At 39.3% G+C, this 12,572-nt stretch overlaps 1 protein-coding gene across 5 annotated transcripts in view; it reads right to left on the bottom strand.

The window, feature by feature from the left end:
- The window catches only part of PCNX4 (pecanex 4), a 40,076-nt gene extending 28,196 nt beyond the window's left edge, over positions 1-11,880 (bottom strand). Inside the window, exons 1-4 of one of the 5 annotated variants that reach the window (XM_060418125.1) lie at positions 11,436-11,880; positions 9,308-9,347; positions 3,535-3,817; positions 1,302-1,414 (exon numbers count right to left, since the gene is read on the bottom strand). The gene's annotated coding sequence lies outside the window, so the exon portion shown is untranslated. The remainder of the gene's footprint in view (positions 1-1,301; positions 1,415-3,534; positions 3,818-9,307; positions 9,348-11,435) is intronic. The other 4 variants (XM_042253062.1, XM_042253064.1, XM_042253061.1 and 1 more) reach the window with 4 other exon arrangements.
- Positions 11,881-12,572: the final 692 nt, after the last annotated feature.

Raw genomic sequence — 12,572 nt, 5'->3', positions numbered from 1 at the left:
GGCACTAAACAAATAGTTGCTAAGTACTTTTTAAGTGAATATGAAAAAAAAATATCCACTATTAATTTACACAGAACTTAGATAAACTTAGAATTTCTTAACTCACATTTTCAGATTCTAAGGTCAAAGGCAAGTTCAAAAAGCCAGTACTCTCAACGCAAATCTGCTAGTGGTTTAACTGATTATTTCCCTGAGTGTTTCTGTTGTTTGTTCTTTTAAACTTTTCTATTACAAGGGTGAGCAAAGTTCTTCTATAAAGGGTCAAATAGTAAATATTTTAGGCTTTGTGGACCTTATGGTCTCTGTTTCAGTGACTCAACCCAGCTGTTGTTGCAGAAAAGCAACCATAGATAATATCTACATAAGTGGATATTAGTAGTCACATTTCAACATAACTTTACAGTCTTTACCCAAACAGGCTGTGGGCCAGATGAGCCTATGGGCCACAGTTTGCCAACCTCTGCTATAAGATAAGGATATTCTCTGTAATTCCCTTGAACTGAAATGGAAATAGAGGTGGAAATTAGAGATACTAAGTGTTACTAGTCGCATCTCTTAACAATTATAGTAAATTTAGGTTTTCTGCTAATTTAAAAAGTAAAATTCTGCTAAAATAGTAGCATTTCAATAAAAAGCCATTGGCAACTCAACATGTAGTAGGAAGAACAACTAGAAACCAAAGACTCTAAGGGTCACTTTACATGCTTATTATTAACTAGGTTACCACACGCAAACCACTTCATGACTCAATTCATGCACAACAATGTGACTGTACAAAGTACCACTGAACTGTACACTTAGAAATGGTAAAGATGGTAAATTTTATGTTCTATCTATTTTACCACACACAAAAAACTTAAAGCCATCTTAAAGTAACCCTTCTTCCCATCAGTTTACGACAGTCTTTCTGAAAGTTACTCCTACCCAACCAGTATCAGCCCTGGAGAGAGCTTTTGGGTCACCATTAAGAATTACCACCTTACAGCACATCTTGGGAAGTTGGGAAGTCCTTTATCCTGTAAACACTTATCGTCTTGTATCTTCCAGCTACTGGTCTTAGTTCTGCACAGAAAGTCATAGCTTTTAATCACATCACAGCCCTGCAAGTACTCACAAAAAAAACAGAACCAGAGGGCCAGATGGAACCTTATTTGCTGATAGTTTAACCTCAGGAAATGCAGACTGCCTCCTCGCTCTCCGAATGAGCGTATCTTCTGCATACTGATGTCAGTGTACTGTGTTCTGATATGCTTGTTCAGCAGAGCCATGGGTAGGTGGGCAAAGATTCTAATTTCAATTACCTGTGGATGATGCTCTCAGACAGGAAAACGAGCTTGGTTGACCAGCTTAGGCATTTAAAAGCTGACACCTCTTTCTCCACTAAGGCAAGTCAGGAACAATGTGAGATGACTTGCTGGGAAAGGAAGCCAGAAATTGAAAATACCTTATAAACTAGATTATCTAGCTGTTACTGCCCATATTTAATTACCTTTTAGTACTTTTGAGTCTTCTGTAAATATTCTGTGATTATATTCCAAAGAGTGGAATAGTCTAAAGATCTATTGCTGATTTGGAAACTTGGAAAGATGCCTACAATATATTGCAAAGTAAAATAAACACATTGATGATCCCATTTGTATTAGAAAAAAAAAAGTATGCACACTTTCAGGTATACATGGTTATTCCACGTGTGTAAGTGTACAAACACTAGGCTTCGTTTGTATTTCACATATAACATTTTGACACCTCTTCAAATTAGCAAATATCCTATAGGACTCTCAACCCATGCCCTGCAAAAACATCCTGTGGCCTCTAAGTGGCCATGCTCATACCCTCTCCTTTGCGCAGGTTATCTTCCCCTTTCTTTCATAGTAATCTTAGTCAACTTTCAAGATTCAGTCTAATCCTTTCTGAAATTTTGCTGAGCACTTAGACCAAAGAGTGTCTCTCTCCTCTGTATACTCAAAACATGGCTTATTTGTAATATACTCATCTTGTAACATGTATCAACTGGGGGCATTTCTTATATTAGTTACCTCTTTACATGGTATCTTTTCAAAATTTTTTTTCTCTACCAATAAATTATTTGTGGGTAAGGGCCAAATCTTGAGATACTTCTGATTCTCTATAATATTTAGTAAAATACCCTGGCACAGAAAGGCATTTAGTACATTAATGGCATAGCTTAACTAAGATTAAAGTTGAAGAAAATTAAATATTGCTCTTTGAAAGGGAAGTTGGATATTGTTTATTGTTTCTGAAAATTTCTTCCAGCATATCCTGCCCCATTCAAAATAGTAAACCCATAAACTCTTTATTTCCGGTTTTTAAATGTTTGCAAAGTATCTTCATTTACTTCTCTTAGGGACTAAATAATGGCATCTAATGATAGTACTACCAGCTCAGAGAAGATTTTGCCTAGAGCAGTATAGTATCCCAGTAATACTGGAGCAGAATGAGCCTGAAGGAGAAATATGGCTGGGTTTCTTCCATGGAGAAGGGAATGGCCAGAGAATTTTAACATGTCAGAAGTCTAATTTTAATTCGCTACATGTTTAATGATATACTTTAATCTCCTTCATTATCAGGAAAGAGGAGTTAGTTCTTACTAGGAGAGAAAAGTGGAGGAAGAACAGCAGGCACAAGGGACAAAACAAGGCAGGAGTGATGCTGGAGTGAGGACAGACTAAAAAGTCTGAAGAGCACAAGTTCCCTCAAGAGGCCTTAGAAGCATGGGGAGGACACGGGGATGGCGATTTATTTTAAAAGCATATAAAAAGAAAGGCTGAAAGATACAGGGCTGTTTGCCCTACAGAATGTTTCTTAAACAGATATCTATGGTTAAAGAAGTTTGAGAAACTACTATACCAGACTGTCATCTTGAAAAGTCACAATGGATATCAGCAGACCAAAGATTCTGAGACATTTTCAAGTTAAAAACAAAACAAAACACCATTTCAAATCTGCTTAAAATATATCATTTAAGTTTTCTACACTTATTTGACCTTGGAACCTATTTTCCCCTTGATATCTAATAACGGATCATGTGTGCAGTGTTTTGTGGAAACTGCTTTCAGAAATATTGGCCTGGGCTTCAGTTGGAACCTTAAATATTTAGCCAGGTGGAGTTAAAAAAGATATACCATTTAAAGAAGAATGTCATGAATGAAGGTACACAAGAAAAAATAAATAAATAGAAATTTCATAGGCAGCATGTACATCAGGTTGTTTTTTTCTCATACCGTAAGGATAAAAGAGGATTACATGACAAATGCTGTAAATTCATTTAGGCAAAAATTATGATAAATTAGTACTGTTTGGCTTTTACTTTATTACAGATCCTGGAATACTTTAAAAACATCTTCTTTGTATGAAAGGACAGTTACATTTATATAGACAGATTTTCTAAATCCTAATCTGGATTACTAGCATGAAAAATAAAATCAGATTAAAACTAACTCCCTAAATGAAAATTTGGCACACTCTGAGAGACTGCTAAAGACAGACTGATGTATTTATATGGCTGCTACTTACAACATGTTGAAATGAAGAACAGCTCAAGGTTTGGGGGGAAAAAATGTAAAAGCTGTGAAAAGAGAAGTTAAGGGATAAAGATGGTTTCCACAGCAATGATTTAAGCCGTATGCTTTCTTCATGGAGAAGGAAATGGCAACCCACTCCAGTGTTCTTGCCTGGAGAATCCCAGGGACGGGGGAGCCTGGTGGGCTGCCGTCTATGGGGTCGCACAGAGTCGGACACGACTGAAGTGACTTAGCAGCAGCAGCAGCAGCAGCAGCAGCTTTCTTCATATGCTACTCTGAAAGCAGGCCAACAAAACAGTCGTAAATAGGCTGCTTTATTTGGAATCCGAGTCGCATTTTTTACCTGTTATCCAATAGGAAGCAGAGATCAATTTGGCAGTGATACAGATGGGAGTACTTAGTTACCAAAATCTTAACTTTGGTAATCATGCAAGATATTAGCCTGAAAATCCCTTAAAACAAAGAAAGAGATAAGAAACAGTGGCACTTTGGGGGGATTATTCTGAATTCATAGTTCTCTATATTTGGCAAAAAGAATTCCTAGAAATAGATTTAGCAATTGCCTGATTTGGTTAGCAAAGATTACTTAAAAAAAAAAAATCTAGCATACTATTTTTATTGTTGGTTTCATTCACTGAATCCACACATTTATTTTCTATTAGATTAGAATTTTTTTTTAATGAAAAAGATACTAATGTAAGATCTACCCTCTTAGATTTTTAAGTGTACAATGCAGCATTGTTAACTGGCAAGGTAATGTTTTACAGTAAGTCTCTAGAATTTATTCAGCTTGGGTAACTAAAACTTGCTAAATAGTAACTTTCCATTTATTCTTCCCCCAAGTGCCTGGCACATCATTCTACTCCCTGTTTCTAGGACTTTGACGATTTTAGATACCTATGTAAGTGGAATCATGTAGTATTTGCCTTTCTGTGACTTGCTTATTTAATTTATCATGTCTTCCAGGCTCATCCATGTTGTCACATCTGGCAGGGTTTCTTTTTTAGGCCTTATTAATATTCCACTTTATGTACATACCACATGCTCTCTATCCATTCATCAGATGATGGACACTTGGTTTGCCTCCACTTTTTGGCTATTATGAATAATGCTTCTGCTTATTTAACTTTTATGCAGAGTACATCATGAGAAACGCTGGACTGGAAGAAACACAAGCTAGAATCAAGATTGCCGGGAGAAATATCAATAACCTCAGATATGCAGATGACACCACCCTTATGGCAGAAAGTGAAGAGAGCTAAAAAGCCTCTTGATGAAAGTGAAAGAGGAGAGTGAAAAAGTTGGCCTAAAGCTCAACATTCAGAAAACGAAGATCATGGCATCTGGTCCCATCACTTCATGGGAAATAGATGGGGAAACAGTAGAAACAGTGTCAGACTTTATTTTTTGGGCTCCAAAATCACTGCAGATGGTGACTGCAGCCATGAAATTAAAAGACGCTTACTCCTTGGAAGAAAAGTTATGACCAACCTAGATAGTATATTCAAAAACAGAGATTACTTTGCCAACTAAGGTCCATCTAGTCAAGGCTATGGTTTTTCCTGTGGTCATGTATGGATGTGAGAGTTGGACTGTGAAGAAGGCTGAGAGCCGAAGAATTGATGTGTTTGAACTGTGGTGTTGGAGAAGACTCCTGAGAGTCCCTTGGACTGCAAGGATATCCAACCAGTCCATTCTGAAGGAGATCAACCCTGGGATTTCTTTGGAAGGAATGAAGCTAAAGCTGAAACTCCAGTACTTTGGACACCTCATGAGAAGAGTTGACTCATTGGAAAAGACTCTGATGCTGGGAGGGGTTGGGGGCAGGAGGAGAAGGGGATGACCCAGGATGAGATGGCTGGATGGCATCACGGACTCGATGGACGTGAGTCTGAGTGAACTCCGGGAGATGGTGATGGACAGGGAGGCCTGGCATGCTGCGATTCATGGGGTCGCAGAGTCGGACACAACTGAGCAACTGAACTGAACTGAACTGAACTGAAACATGAAAGTGCAAATATATTGAAAGACTCTCCTTTCAATTAATTTGGAGAAATACCCAGAAATAAAATTACTGGATCACATGGCAGTTCCATTTTTAATTTTTTGAGGACTCTGCATAATGTTTCCAGTAGCACTGTACTACTTTTGTGCAATGTGCCATTTTGTATTCCCACTAACAGTGGGAAGGTTCCAATTTCTCCTCATCCTCCCCAACACTTGTAATCTTTTTTTTTTAACAGCTATCCTAACAGGTATGAGGTGATATCCAAGGAGCACTTGTGCACTGTACCTCTACTAAAGTTTTGTTGTACTTTGAGGAACATCAAGTTTCAGTAAATATTTGCTCTCCCTATTTTTAACTTCTAAAAGCACTTTTTCATCCCTAAATATTGCTTTTTATAGAATACTATTATTATTTTATGAATATGCTCTATCTCTCTGAGAATATTCATTACATATATGTATATGTGTTGTGTGTGTAGATAAATGTCACGTATTTTTTGTAATTGCCTCATGTCCTTGGCCTCTTTCCTACTGAAGTATTCACTTTTCTTATTTTAAAAAACTTTTTATATATGAAGGATATCAATTGTGACTTACGTTACAACCCTTTCCCCCCACTATGTTAACTTGCTCTTGAAGCACTGTTAGAAGATGCTGGCAAGGATTAACCATTACATTTTAATAGTTGTTAAAACAGACTAAATTCTTCCTTTCACAGAGAAACAGCTAAATGATAAATTAGTACTTTCCACGAATGTAAACATTGGAATAACTTTTGATGATCTACAACGTGTTAGGTGATAGTACAAAGACTGCTGTCTGACTCAAAGGAGTTTATAACCAAGTAGAAGAGAGATAATTTTCCTCCCAAATAATTGTTACTGTTAAAAGCAACTCTGGAATTATTTTAATCTTCATTATCAAGAACACAGAGTAAGCAAGGAACAGAAAGTTAGTTTACAAGTTAAAAATATTAAAAAAAATTAAATTTGACGAGAAGAAGAAATTTTTGCTATATTTAAAAATGCCAACACAAACTTTGTCAATAATGAATAGAATGTGCTCATCCATGTTCCAAGAAAGTATTTTTTTTGAAATTTGAAAGGAGGGGCTTCCCTGGTGCCTCAGTGGTGAAGAATCCACCTGCCAGTGAAGGAGACACAGGTTCAATCCCTGGTCTGGAAAGATCCCATATGCTGCGAAGCAACTAAACCTGTATGTCTCAACCATTCAGTCTGTGCTCCAGAGTCCAGAAGCCACAACTACTAAGCCCATATGTAGCAACTACTAAAACCTGGGCACCCTAGAGCTTGCACTCCACAACAAGCGAAGTCACTGCATGAGAAGCCTGTGCACCACAACTTGAGAGTTGCCCCAGCTCTCTGCAACTAGAGAAAAGCCTGCGCAGCAAGAAAGACCCAGCACAGCCAAAATAAATAAATTATTTTTAAAATATGAAAGGAAATATACAAAAGTTCTACTTTGCTAAGCATAATCACCTTTACTAATTTGGAAAACCAAAAACTTCATGTTAGGAAAAAGAACTGTACAAAGAAAATTATAAGACACTAATGAAAAAAATGAAAGAAAACATAAACAGATGGAGAGGTATTTCACATTCCTAGGTACGAAGAATCAATTTTGTGAAAACGACTATACTACCAAACACAATCTACTGATTCAATGTGATCCCTACCAAATTACCAATGGCATTTTTCACAGAACTAGAACAAAAAATTTCACAGTTCACGTGGAAACACAAAAGACCCTGGATAGCCAAAGAAGTCTTGAGAAAGAAGAATGCAGCTGGAGGAATCCACCTTCCTGACTTCAGATTATACTACAAAGCTACAGTCATCAAGACAGTACGGTACTGGCACAAAAACAGAAATATAGACCAATGGAACAAGATAGAAAGCCCAGAAATAAACCCATGCACCTATGGGTACCTTATTTTTGACAAAGGAGGCAAGAAGATACAATGGGGCAGACAGCCTCTTAAATAAATGGTGCTGGGAAAACTGGACAGCTACATGTAAAAGAATGAAATTAAAAACACTTCCTAACACCATACACAAAGATAACTCGAAATGGATTAATGACCTAAAGGTAAGGGCAGAAACTATAAAACTCCTAGAGGAAAACATAGGCAGAACACTTGATGACATAAATCAAAGCAAGATCCTCTATAACCCACCTCCTAGAGTAATGGAAATAAAAACAAAAGTAAACAAGTGGGACCTGATTAAACATTAAAAGCTTTTGCACAGTAAAGGAAACTATAAGCAAGGTGAAAAGACAACCCTTGGAATGGGAGACAATAACAGCAAATGAAACAACTGACAAAGGATTAATTTCCAAAATATACAAGCAGCTCATACAACTCAATACCAGAAAAACAAACAACCCAATCAAAAAGTGAGAAAAAGACCTAAACAGACATTTCTCCAAAGGAGACATACAGATGGCTAACAAACACAGGAAAAGATGCTCAGCACTGCTCATTATTAGAGAAATGCAAATCAAAACCACAATGAGATATCACCTCAAACTGGTCATAATGGCCATCACCAAAAAGTCTACAAACAATAAATGCTGGAGAGGGTGTGGAGAAAAGGGAACACTCTTGCACTGTTGGTTGAAATGTAAACTGATACAGCCACTATGGAAGACGGTATGGAGATTCCTTAAAAACTAGGAATAAAATCACCATATGACCCAGCAATCCCACTCCTAGGCATATACCCTGAGGAAACCAGGATTAAAAAAGACACATGTATCCCATTGTTCACTACAGCACTATTTACAATAGCTAGAACATGGAAGCAACCTAGATGCCCATTGATAGATGAATGAAGAAGTTGTGGTACATATACACAATGGAATATTACTCAGCCATAAAAAGGAATGCATTTGAGTCAGTTCTAATGAGATGGATGAACCTAGAACCTATTATACAGAGTAAAGTGAGTCAGAAAGAGAAAGATAAATATTGTATTCTAACGCACATATACAGAATCTAGAAAAATGGTTCTGAAGAATTTATTTTCAGGACAGCAATGGAGAAACAGAGTATAGGCTTATGGACATGAGGAGAGAGGAGAGGGTGAGATGTATGGAAAGAATAAGATGGAAACTTACATTACCATATGTAAAATAGATAGCCAATGGGAATTTGCTATATGGCTCAGGAAACTCAAACAGAGGCTCAAGGGGCTCTGTATCAACCTAGAGGGGTGGGATAGGGAGGGAGATGGGAGGGAGGTTGAAAAGGGAGGGGCTATATGTATACCTATGGCTGATTCATGTTGAGATTTGAATTTTGTAAAGCAATTATCCTTCAATTAAAAAAACAAACAAACTTCATGTTAGGAAAAGAAACAAAATGACCTACGTTGAAGAGTTTTTCAATCACACCAAGCTACTGACATATGAAATGGAAGTTCTGGGGGTTTTTTGTGTGTGAATTGAGAAACAGAAGGATAAATTTGGAAAAGGGGTTTTCAGAGAAGGGTGGGCCTGAGAGAAATCTACAAATGTCAATATAGGAAGCTTTTGTTACCTAAGCCAGCATGGCAGTGGCAGGTAGGACTACTTCATAAGACAAACACACATAAGAGGGGAAAGTGTCTAAAAGAAAATGTTCTCTCCATCAAGAAAGTGAAAACAAGGCAGGGGTGGGGGCAGGATGAATTGGGAGACTGGGATTCATCTATATACACTACTATATATAAAATAGATAACAAATGAGAACCTACTGTATGGCCCAGGGAACTCTGCTCTGTGCTCTGTGGTGACCTAAATAGGAAGGAAATCCGAAAAAGAGGAGACATATGTATATGTATGGATGATGCACTATGCTATACAGCAGAAACTGACACAGCAGTATAAACCAACTATAACCCAATTTAAAAAAAGTAAAATAAAATAAAAAGTAAAAGGTAATGGAAAAAATGCAAAAATCATTCACAGAATGGGAGAAAATTTCTGCAAATTATATATTCGTTATGGGACTTGTAATGACAATCTAGAAAAATGTCTTACAACTTAATGAAAATACAAATAATTTAAAACTGGCCAAAAGATCTGAATAGACATTTCTCCATAGATAATACACAAATGGCCAACATAAGCATACGAAATGATGTTCAACAACACTACTCATTGGAGAAGTGCAAACCAAAACCACAATATCTTCAAATCCACTTGACTGGCTATATAAAAGAGAAACAATAACAAGTACTGCCAAAGTTATAGAGAAATCAGAACACTCAAATGATAATGTAAAATGGTCCAGCTGCTTTGGAAACAGTCTGGCAGTTCCTTAAAAGGCTAAACAGAGTTATCATATTCCACTCCAGTATTCTTGCCTGGAGAATTCCATGGACAGAGAAGCCTGGCAGGCCACAGTCCATGGGGTCTCACGGAGTTGGACACAACTGCGTGACACACACACACACACACACACCCCGCCCCCCCGCCCCCCCCATATAACCTAGCAGTTTCATTCCTAGGTACTTACCCATGAGAAAAGAAAACATTAGCCTATACAAGTATTTGTACATGAACATTCATAGAAGAAATATTATTAATAGCCCCAAATGGAAACAACATAAATGGCCATCAACAGATGAAATAAAACGTGATATATCCATAGGTGCATGCCCAGTTGCTTCAGTTGTATCCGACTCCTTGCGACCCCATGGACTGCAGCCTGCCAAGCTCCTCTGTCCATGGGATTCTCCAGGCAAGAACATTGGAGTGGGTTGCCATTTCCTTCTCCAGATATAGCCATACATTGGAATATTAACAAGACTACAAACAACAGTGAAATACTGATGCACGCTATTAATACAACATGAATGAACCCTGAAAACAGAATGCTAAGTGGAAGAAGCCAATCACAAAAGGCCACATACTGTACAATTCCATTTATCTGAAATGTCCAGAGCAAATCTATAAGGACAGAAAACAGATTAGGGTTTGCCTAGGGCTGGTGGGGACAGTGAAGACTGGAGGGCACGGAGAATGGCTGCTAAAGGGTACAGAGCTTTTTGGGGGCGTGATGAACATGTTTTAAATTTGAATTGTATGGAATGTGAATTTTAATCTCAATAAAGTTCTTACAAAAGAAAAAGAAACAGAAAAGGTCACACCCCCCTCCCCTACTTTCTGCCGCAGCTAATAACTAGTAGGCAGTTCTTTAAGTCGGAAATTAAATAAAGTGATGGTCAGGTGTCCAAACAATTAAACGACTAAAATGGCAACATCTTAACTGGCTTTGGAGGCTATGATAAAGATGTGGAGATTTGGCATGGGTGATGATAGACATCCAATAATATAAAGGATGGGCTCTGCCCTAATTGCGGGAATGAGAAAAAAATCCACCTAAGATTATACAGCTGAATAAGAGAAAAAAATAATTCAGAGGCCTGATAAGTAACTTCTGGTGGAGTAGACTTCACGGAAGTCAATGTTGGTCCTTGATAAACACAGGACTGTGGAGAGACAGTGCAGATCGGTGGGGAAAGAGTTGTTCCTGTTCAGGAGTCCGTGATTTGACTGATTTAGGGCAAAAGTGGAGAAAAGGAGAAAATTAATACAGTAGCAAGGGCCATAGTTCGTAATCTTTATTTGGATAACAAGCCCATTCCTAAACCAAGACTGAAAGGGCCATTTTCCATTTCACAAGTGTCTCTCAGAAATAAAATACTAAAATTCAACAGTCTAAAGAAGCCTTACGAAAGAAAGTTAAAAGCACACCAGATTGATGAACTCGAGACAGAGCTCATCTCATGTCTTAAAAAATGCAATCATCACTCTGCACAGGCTTGGAAATTAAGGCGGCCAAGAACTGCCCAGGTGGGTATCAGGGATCTAACGTACCTGGAGTCACCTGAGGGAAGAGGCGAAGCGAAGGCATTCGGTGACGGCACTTTTGCAGGTATACCCGGGCTGCGCGCTCCCGCCGGAAGGCTGCCTGCGGTCCGAACGCCGAGGCAGAGGAACTGTGGCGGCCACGGCAACCAGCTCACCGCGGTGGCGTGGCGACCGGCACCTCGTTTCCATGGCTAACGTCAACTCCTGCAGGAGCCCCCGGGCGCGGAACGGACCTCGGGGGCGGGCCGCGCGCTCGGCTCGTCCTGCCCCTCGGCCTGCGGTTACATCTGGGCCTCAGCCCGACCAGGCAAGGCCGAGTGCGGGGAGAGGCGCGCTCGGATCGTTCCAGCTCTGGGCCAACGCTCGCCTGACCCGGGACTGTGGGACTTGCGTGGGCTCGGGCCTCGCCTAGGGCCCAGAAGCGGCAGTGGGGGATCGTCACTCTAGCTCTGAACTTTCACCCGCGCCGCGCTTCCACGCAAGAGCGTCGTTGCCCTGGTGACGCGACGTTCCTCCGGAAAGTAGAGCGCTGGGGCTGATAGAGAGATTTTAAGAGCCGGCGCCATTTTGAGAGCGTGTAGCACTCAGTGGTCTGACTGACGAGTCTGGGTGTAGTGAGCCTCTAGCCGCTCAGGTTCCCGCGACCTACGTTAACCACAGCCGCACTTTGGCCGTCGCCACCCAATACATTGACGGTAATAAATGCGTTTAAGTGATACTTCATACATATACGTGTTCGCTGTCGCCCCTTTATTGCATTTTTCGCCCAGGAGTGGATTTGTGACTGCATTTTAAATACTATGAACCAAAATACCCATAAGTGAAACATGCCGCCAAGGTGTTTATTAATAAAGTCAGCCAGAGTTACCGTCTTCCATCTTTTTAAAAAAGCTATTTTTTAAATAATGGCGGACTATTATTAGTGGTAGTAATTTTTGGTCTGGGAGTCTTTACAGGGTGGCCTTGAAGTCCCCAGTTTTGGTAGTTTGAAAGTTAAAACATGCCCATATCGACTGCCTACATATTCCACCAAGTTTCATTGCTTCCCTAAGTTTTGGACACCTTCCAAGATGCAAGTTAAGAGCTCTTTAAATTGGTCTCTTAAGGATTTAGAGGTGAACTTAAAGCCAATTTGTAGGTATC

Source organism: Ovis aries, chromosome 7 (genome assembly GCF_016772045.2).
Source record: "Ovis aries strain OAR_USU_Benz2616 breed Rambouillet chromosome 7, ARS-UI_Ramb_v3.0, whole genome shotgun sequence".
Lineage (NCBI taxonomy): Eukaryota > Metazoa > Chordata > Mammalia > Artiodactyla > Bovidae > Ovis > Ovis aries.
This window is presented reverse-complemented; position numbering and strand designations above follow the sequence as displayed.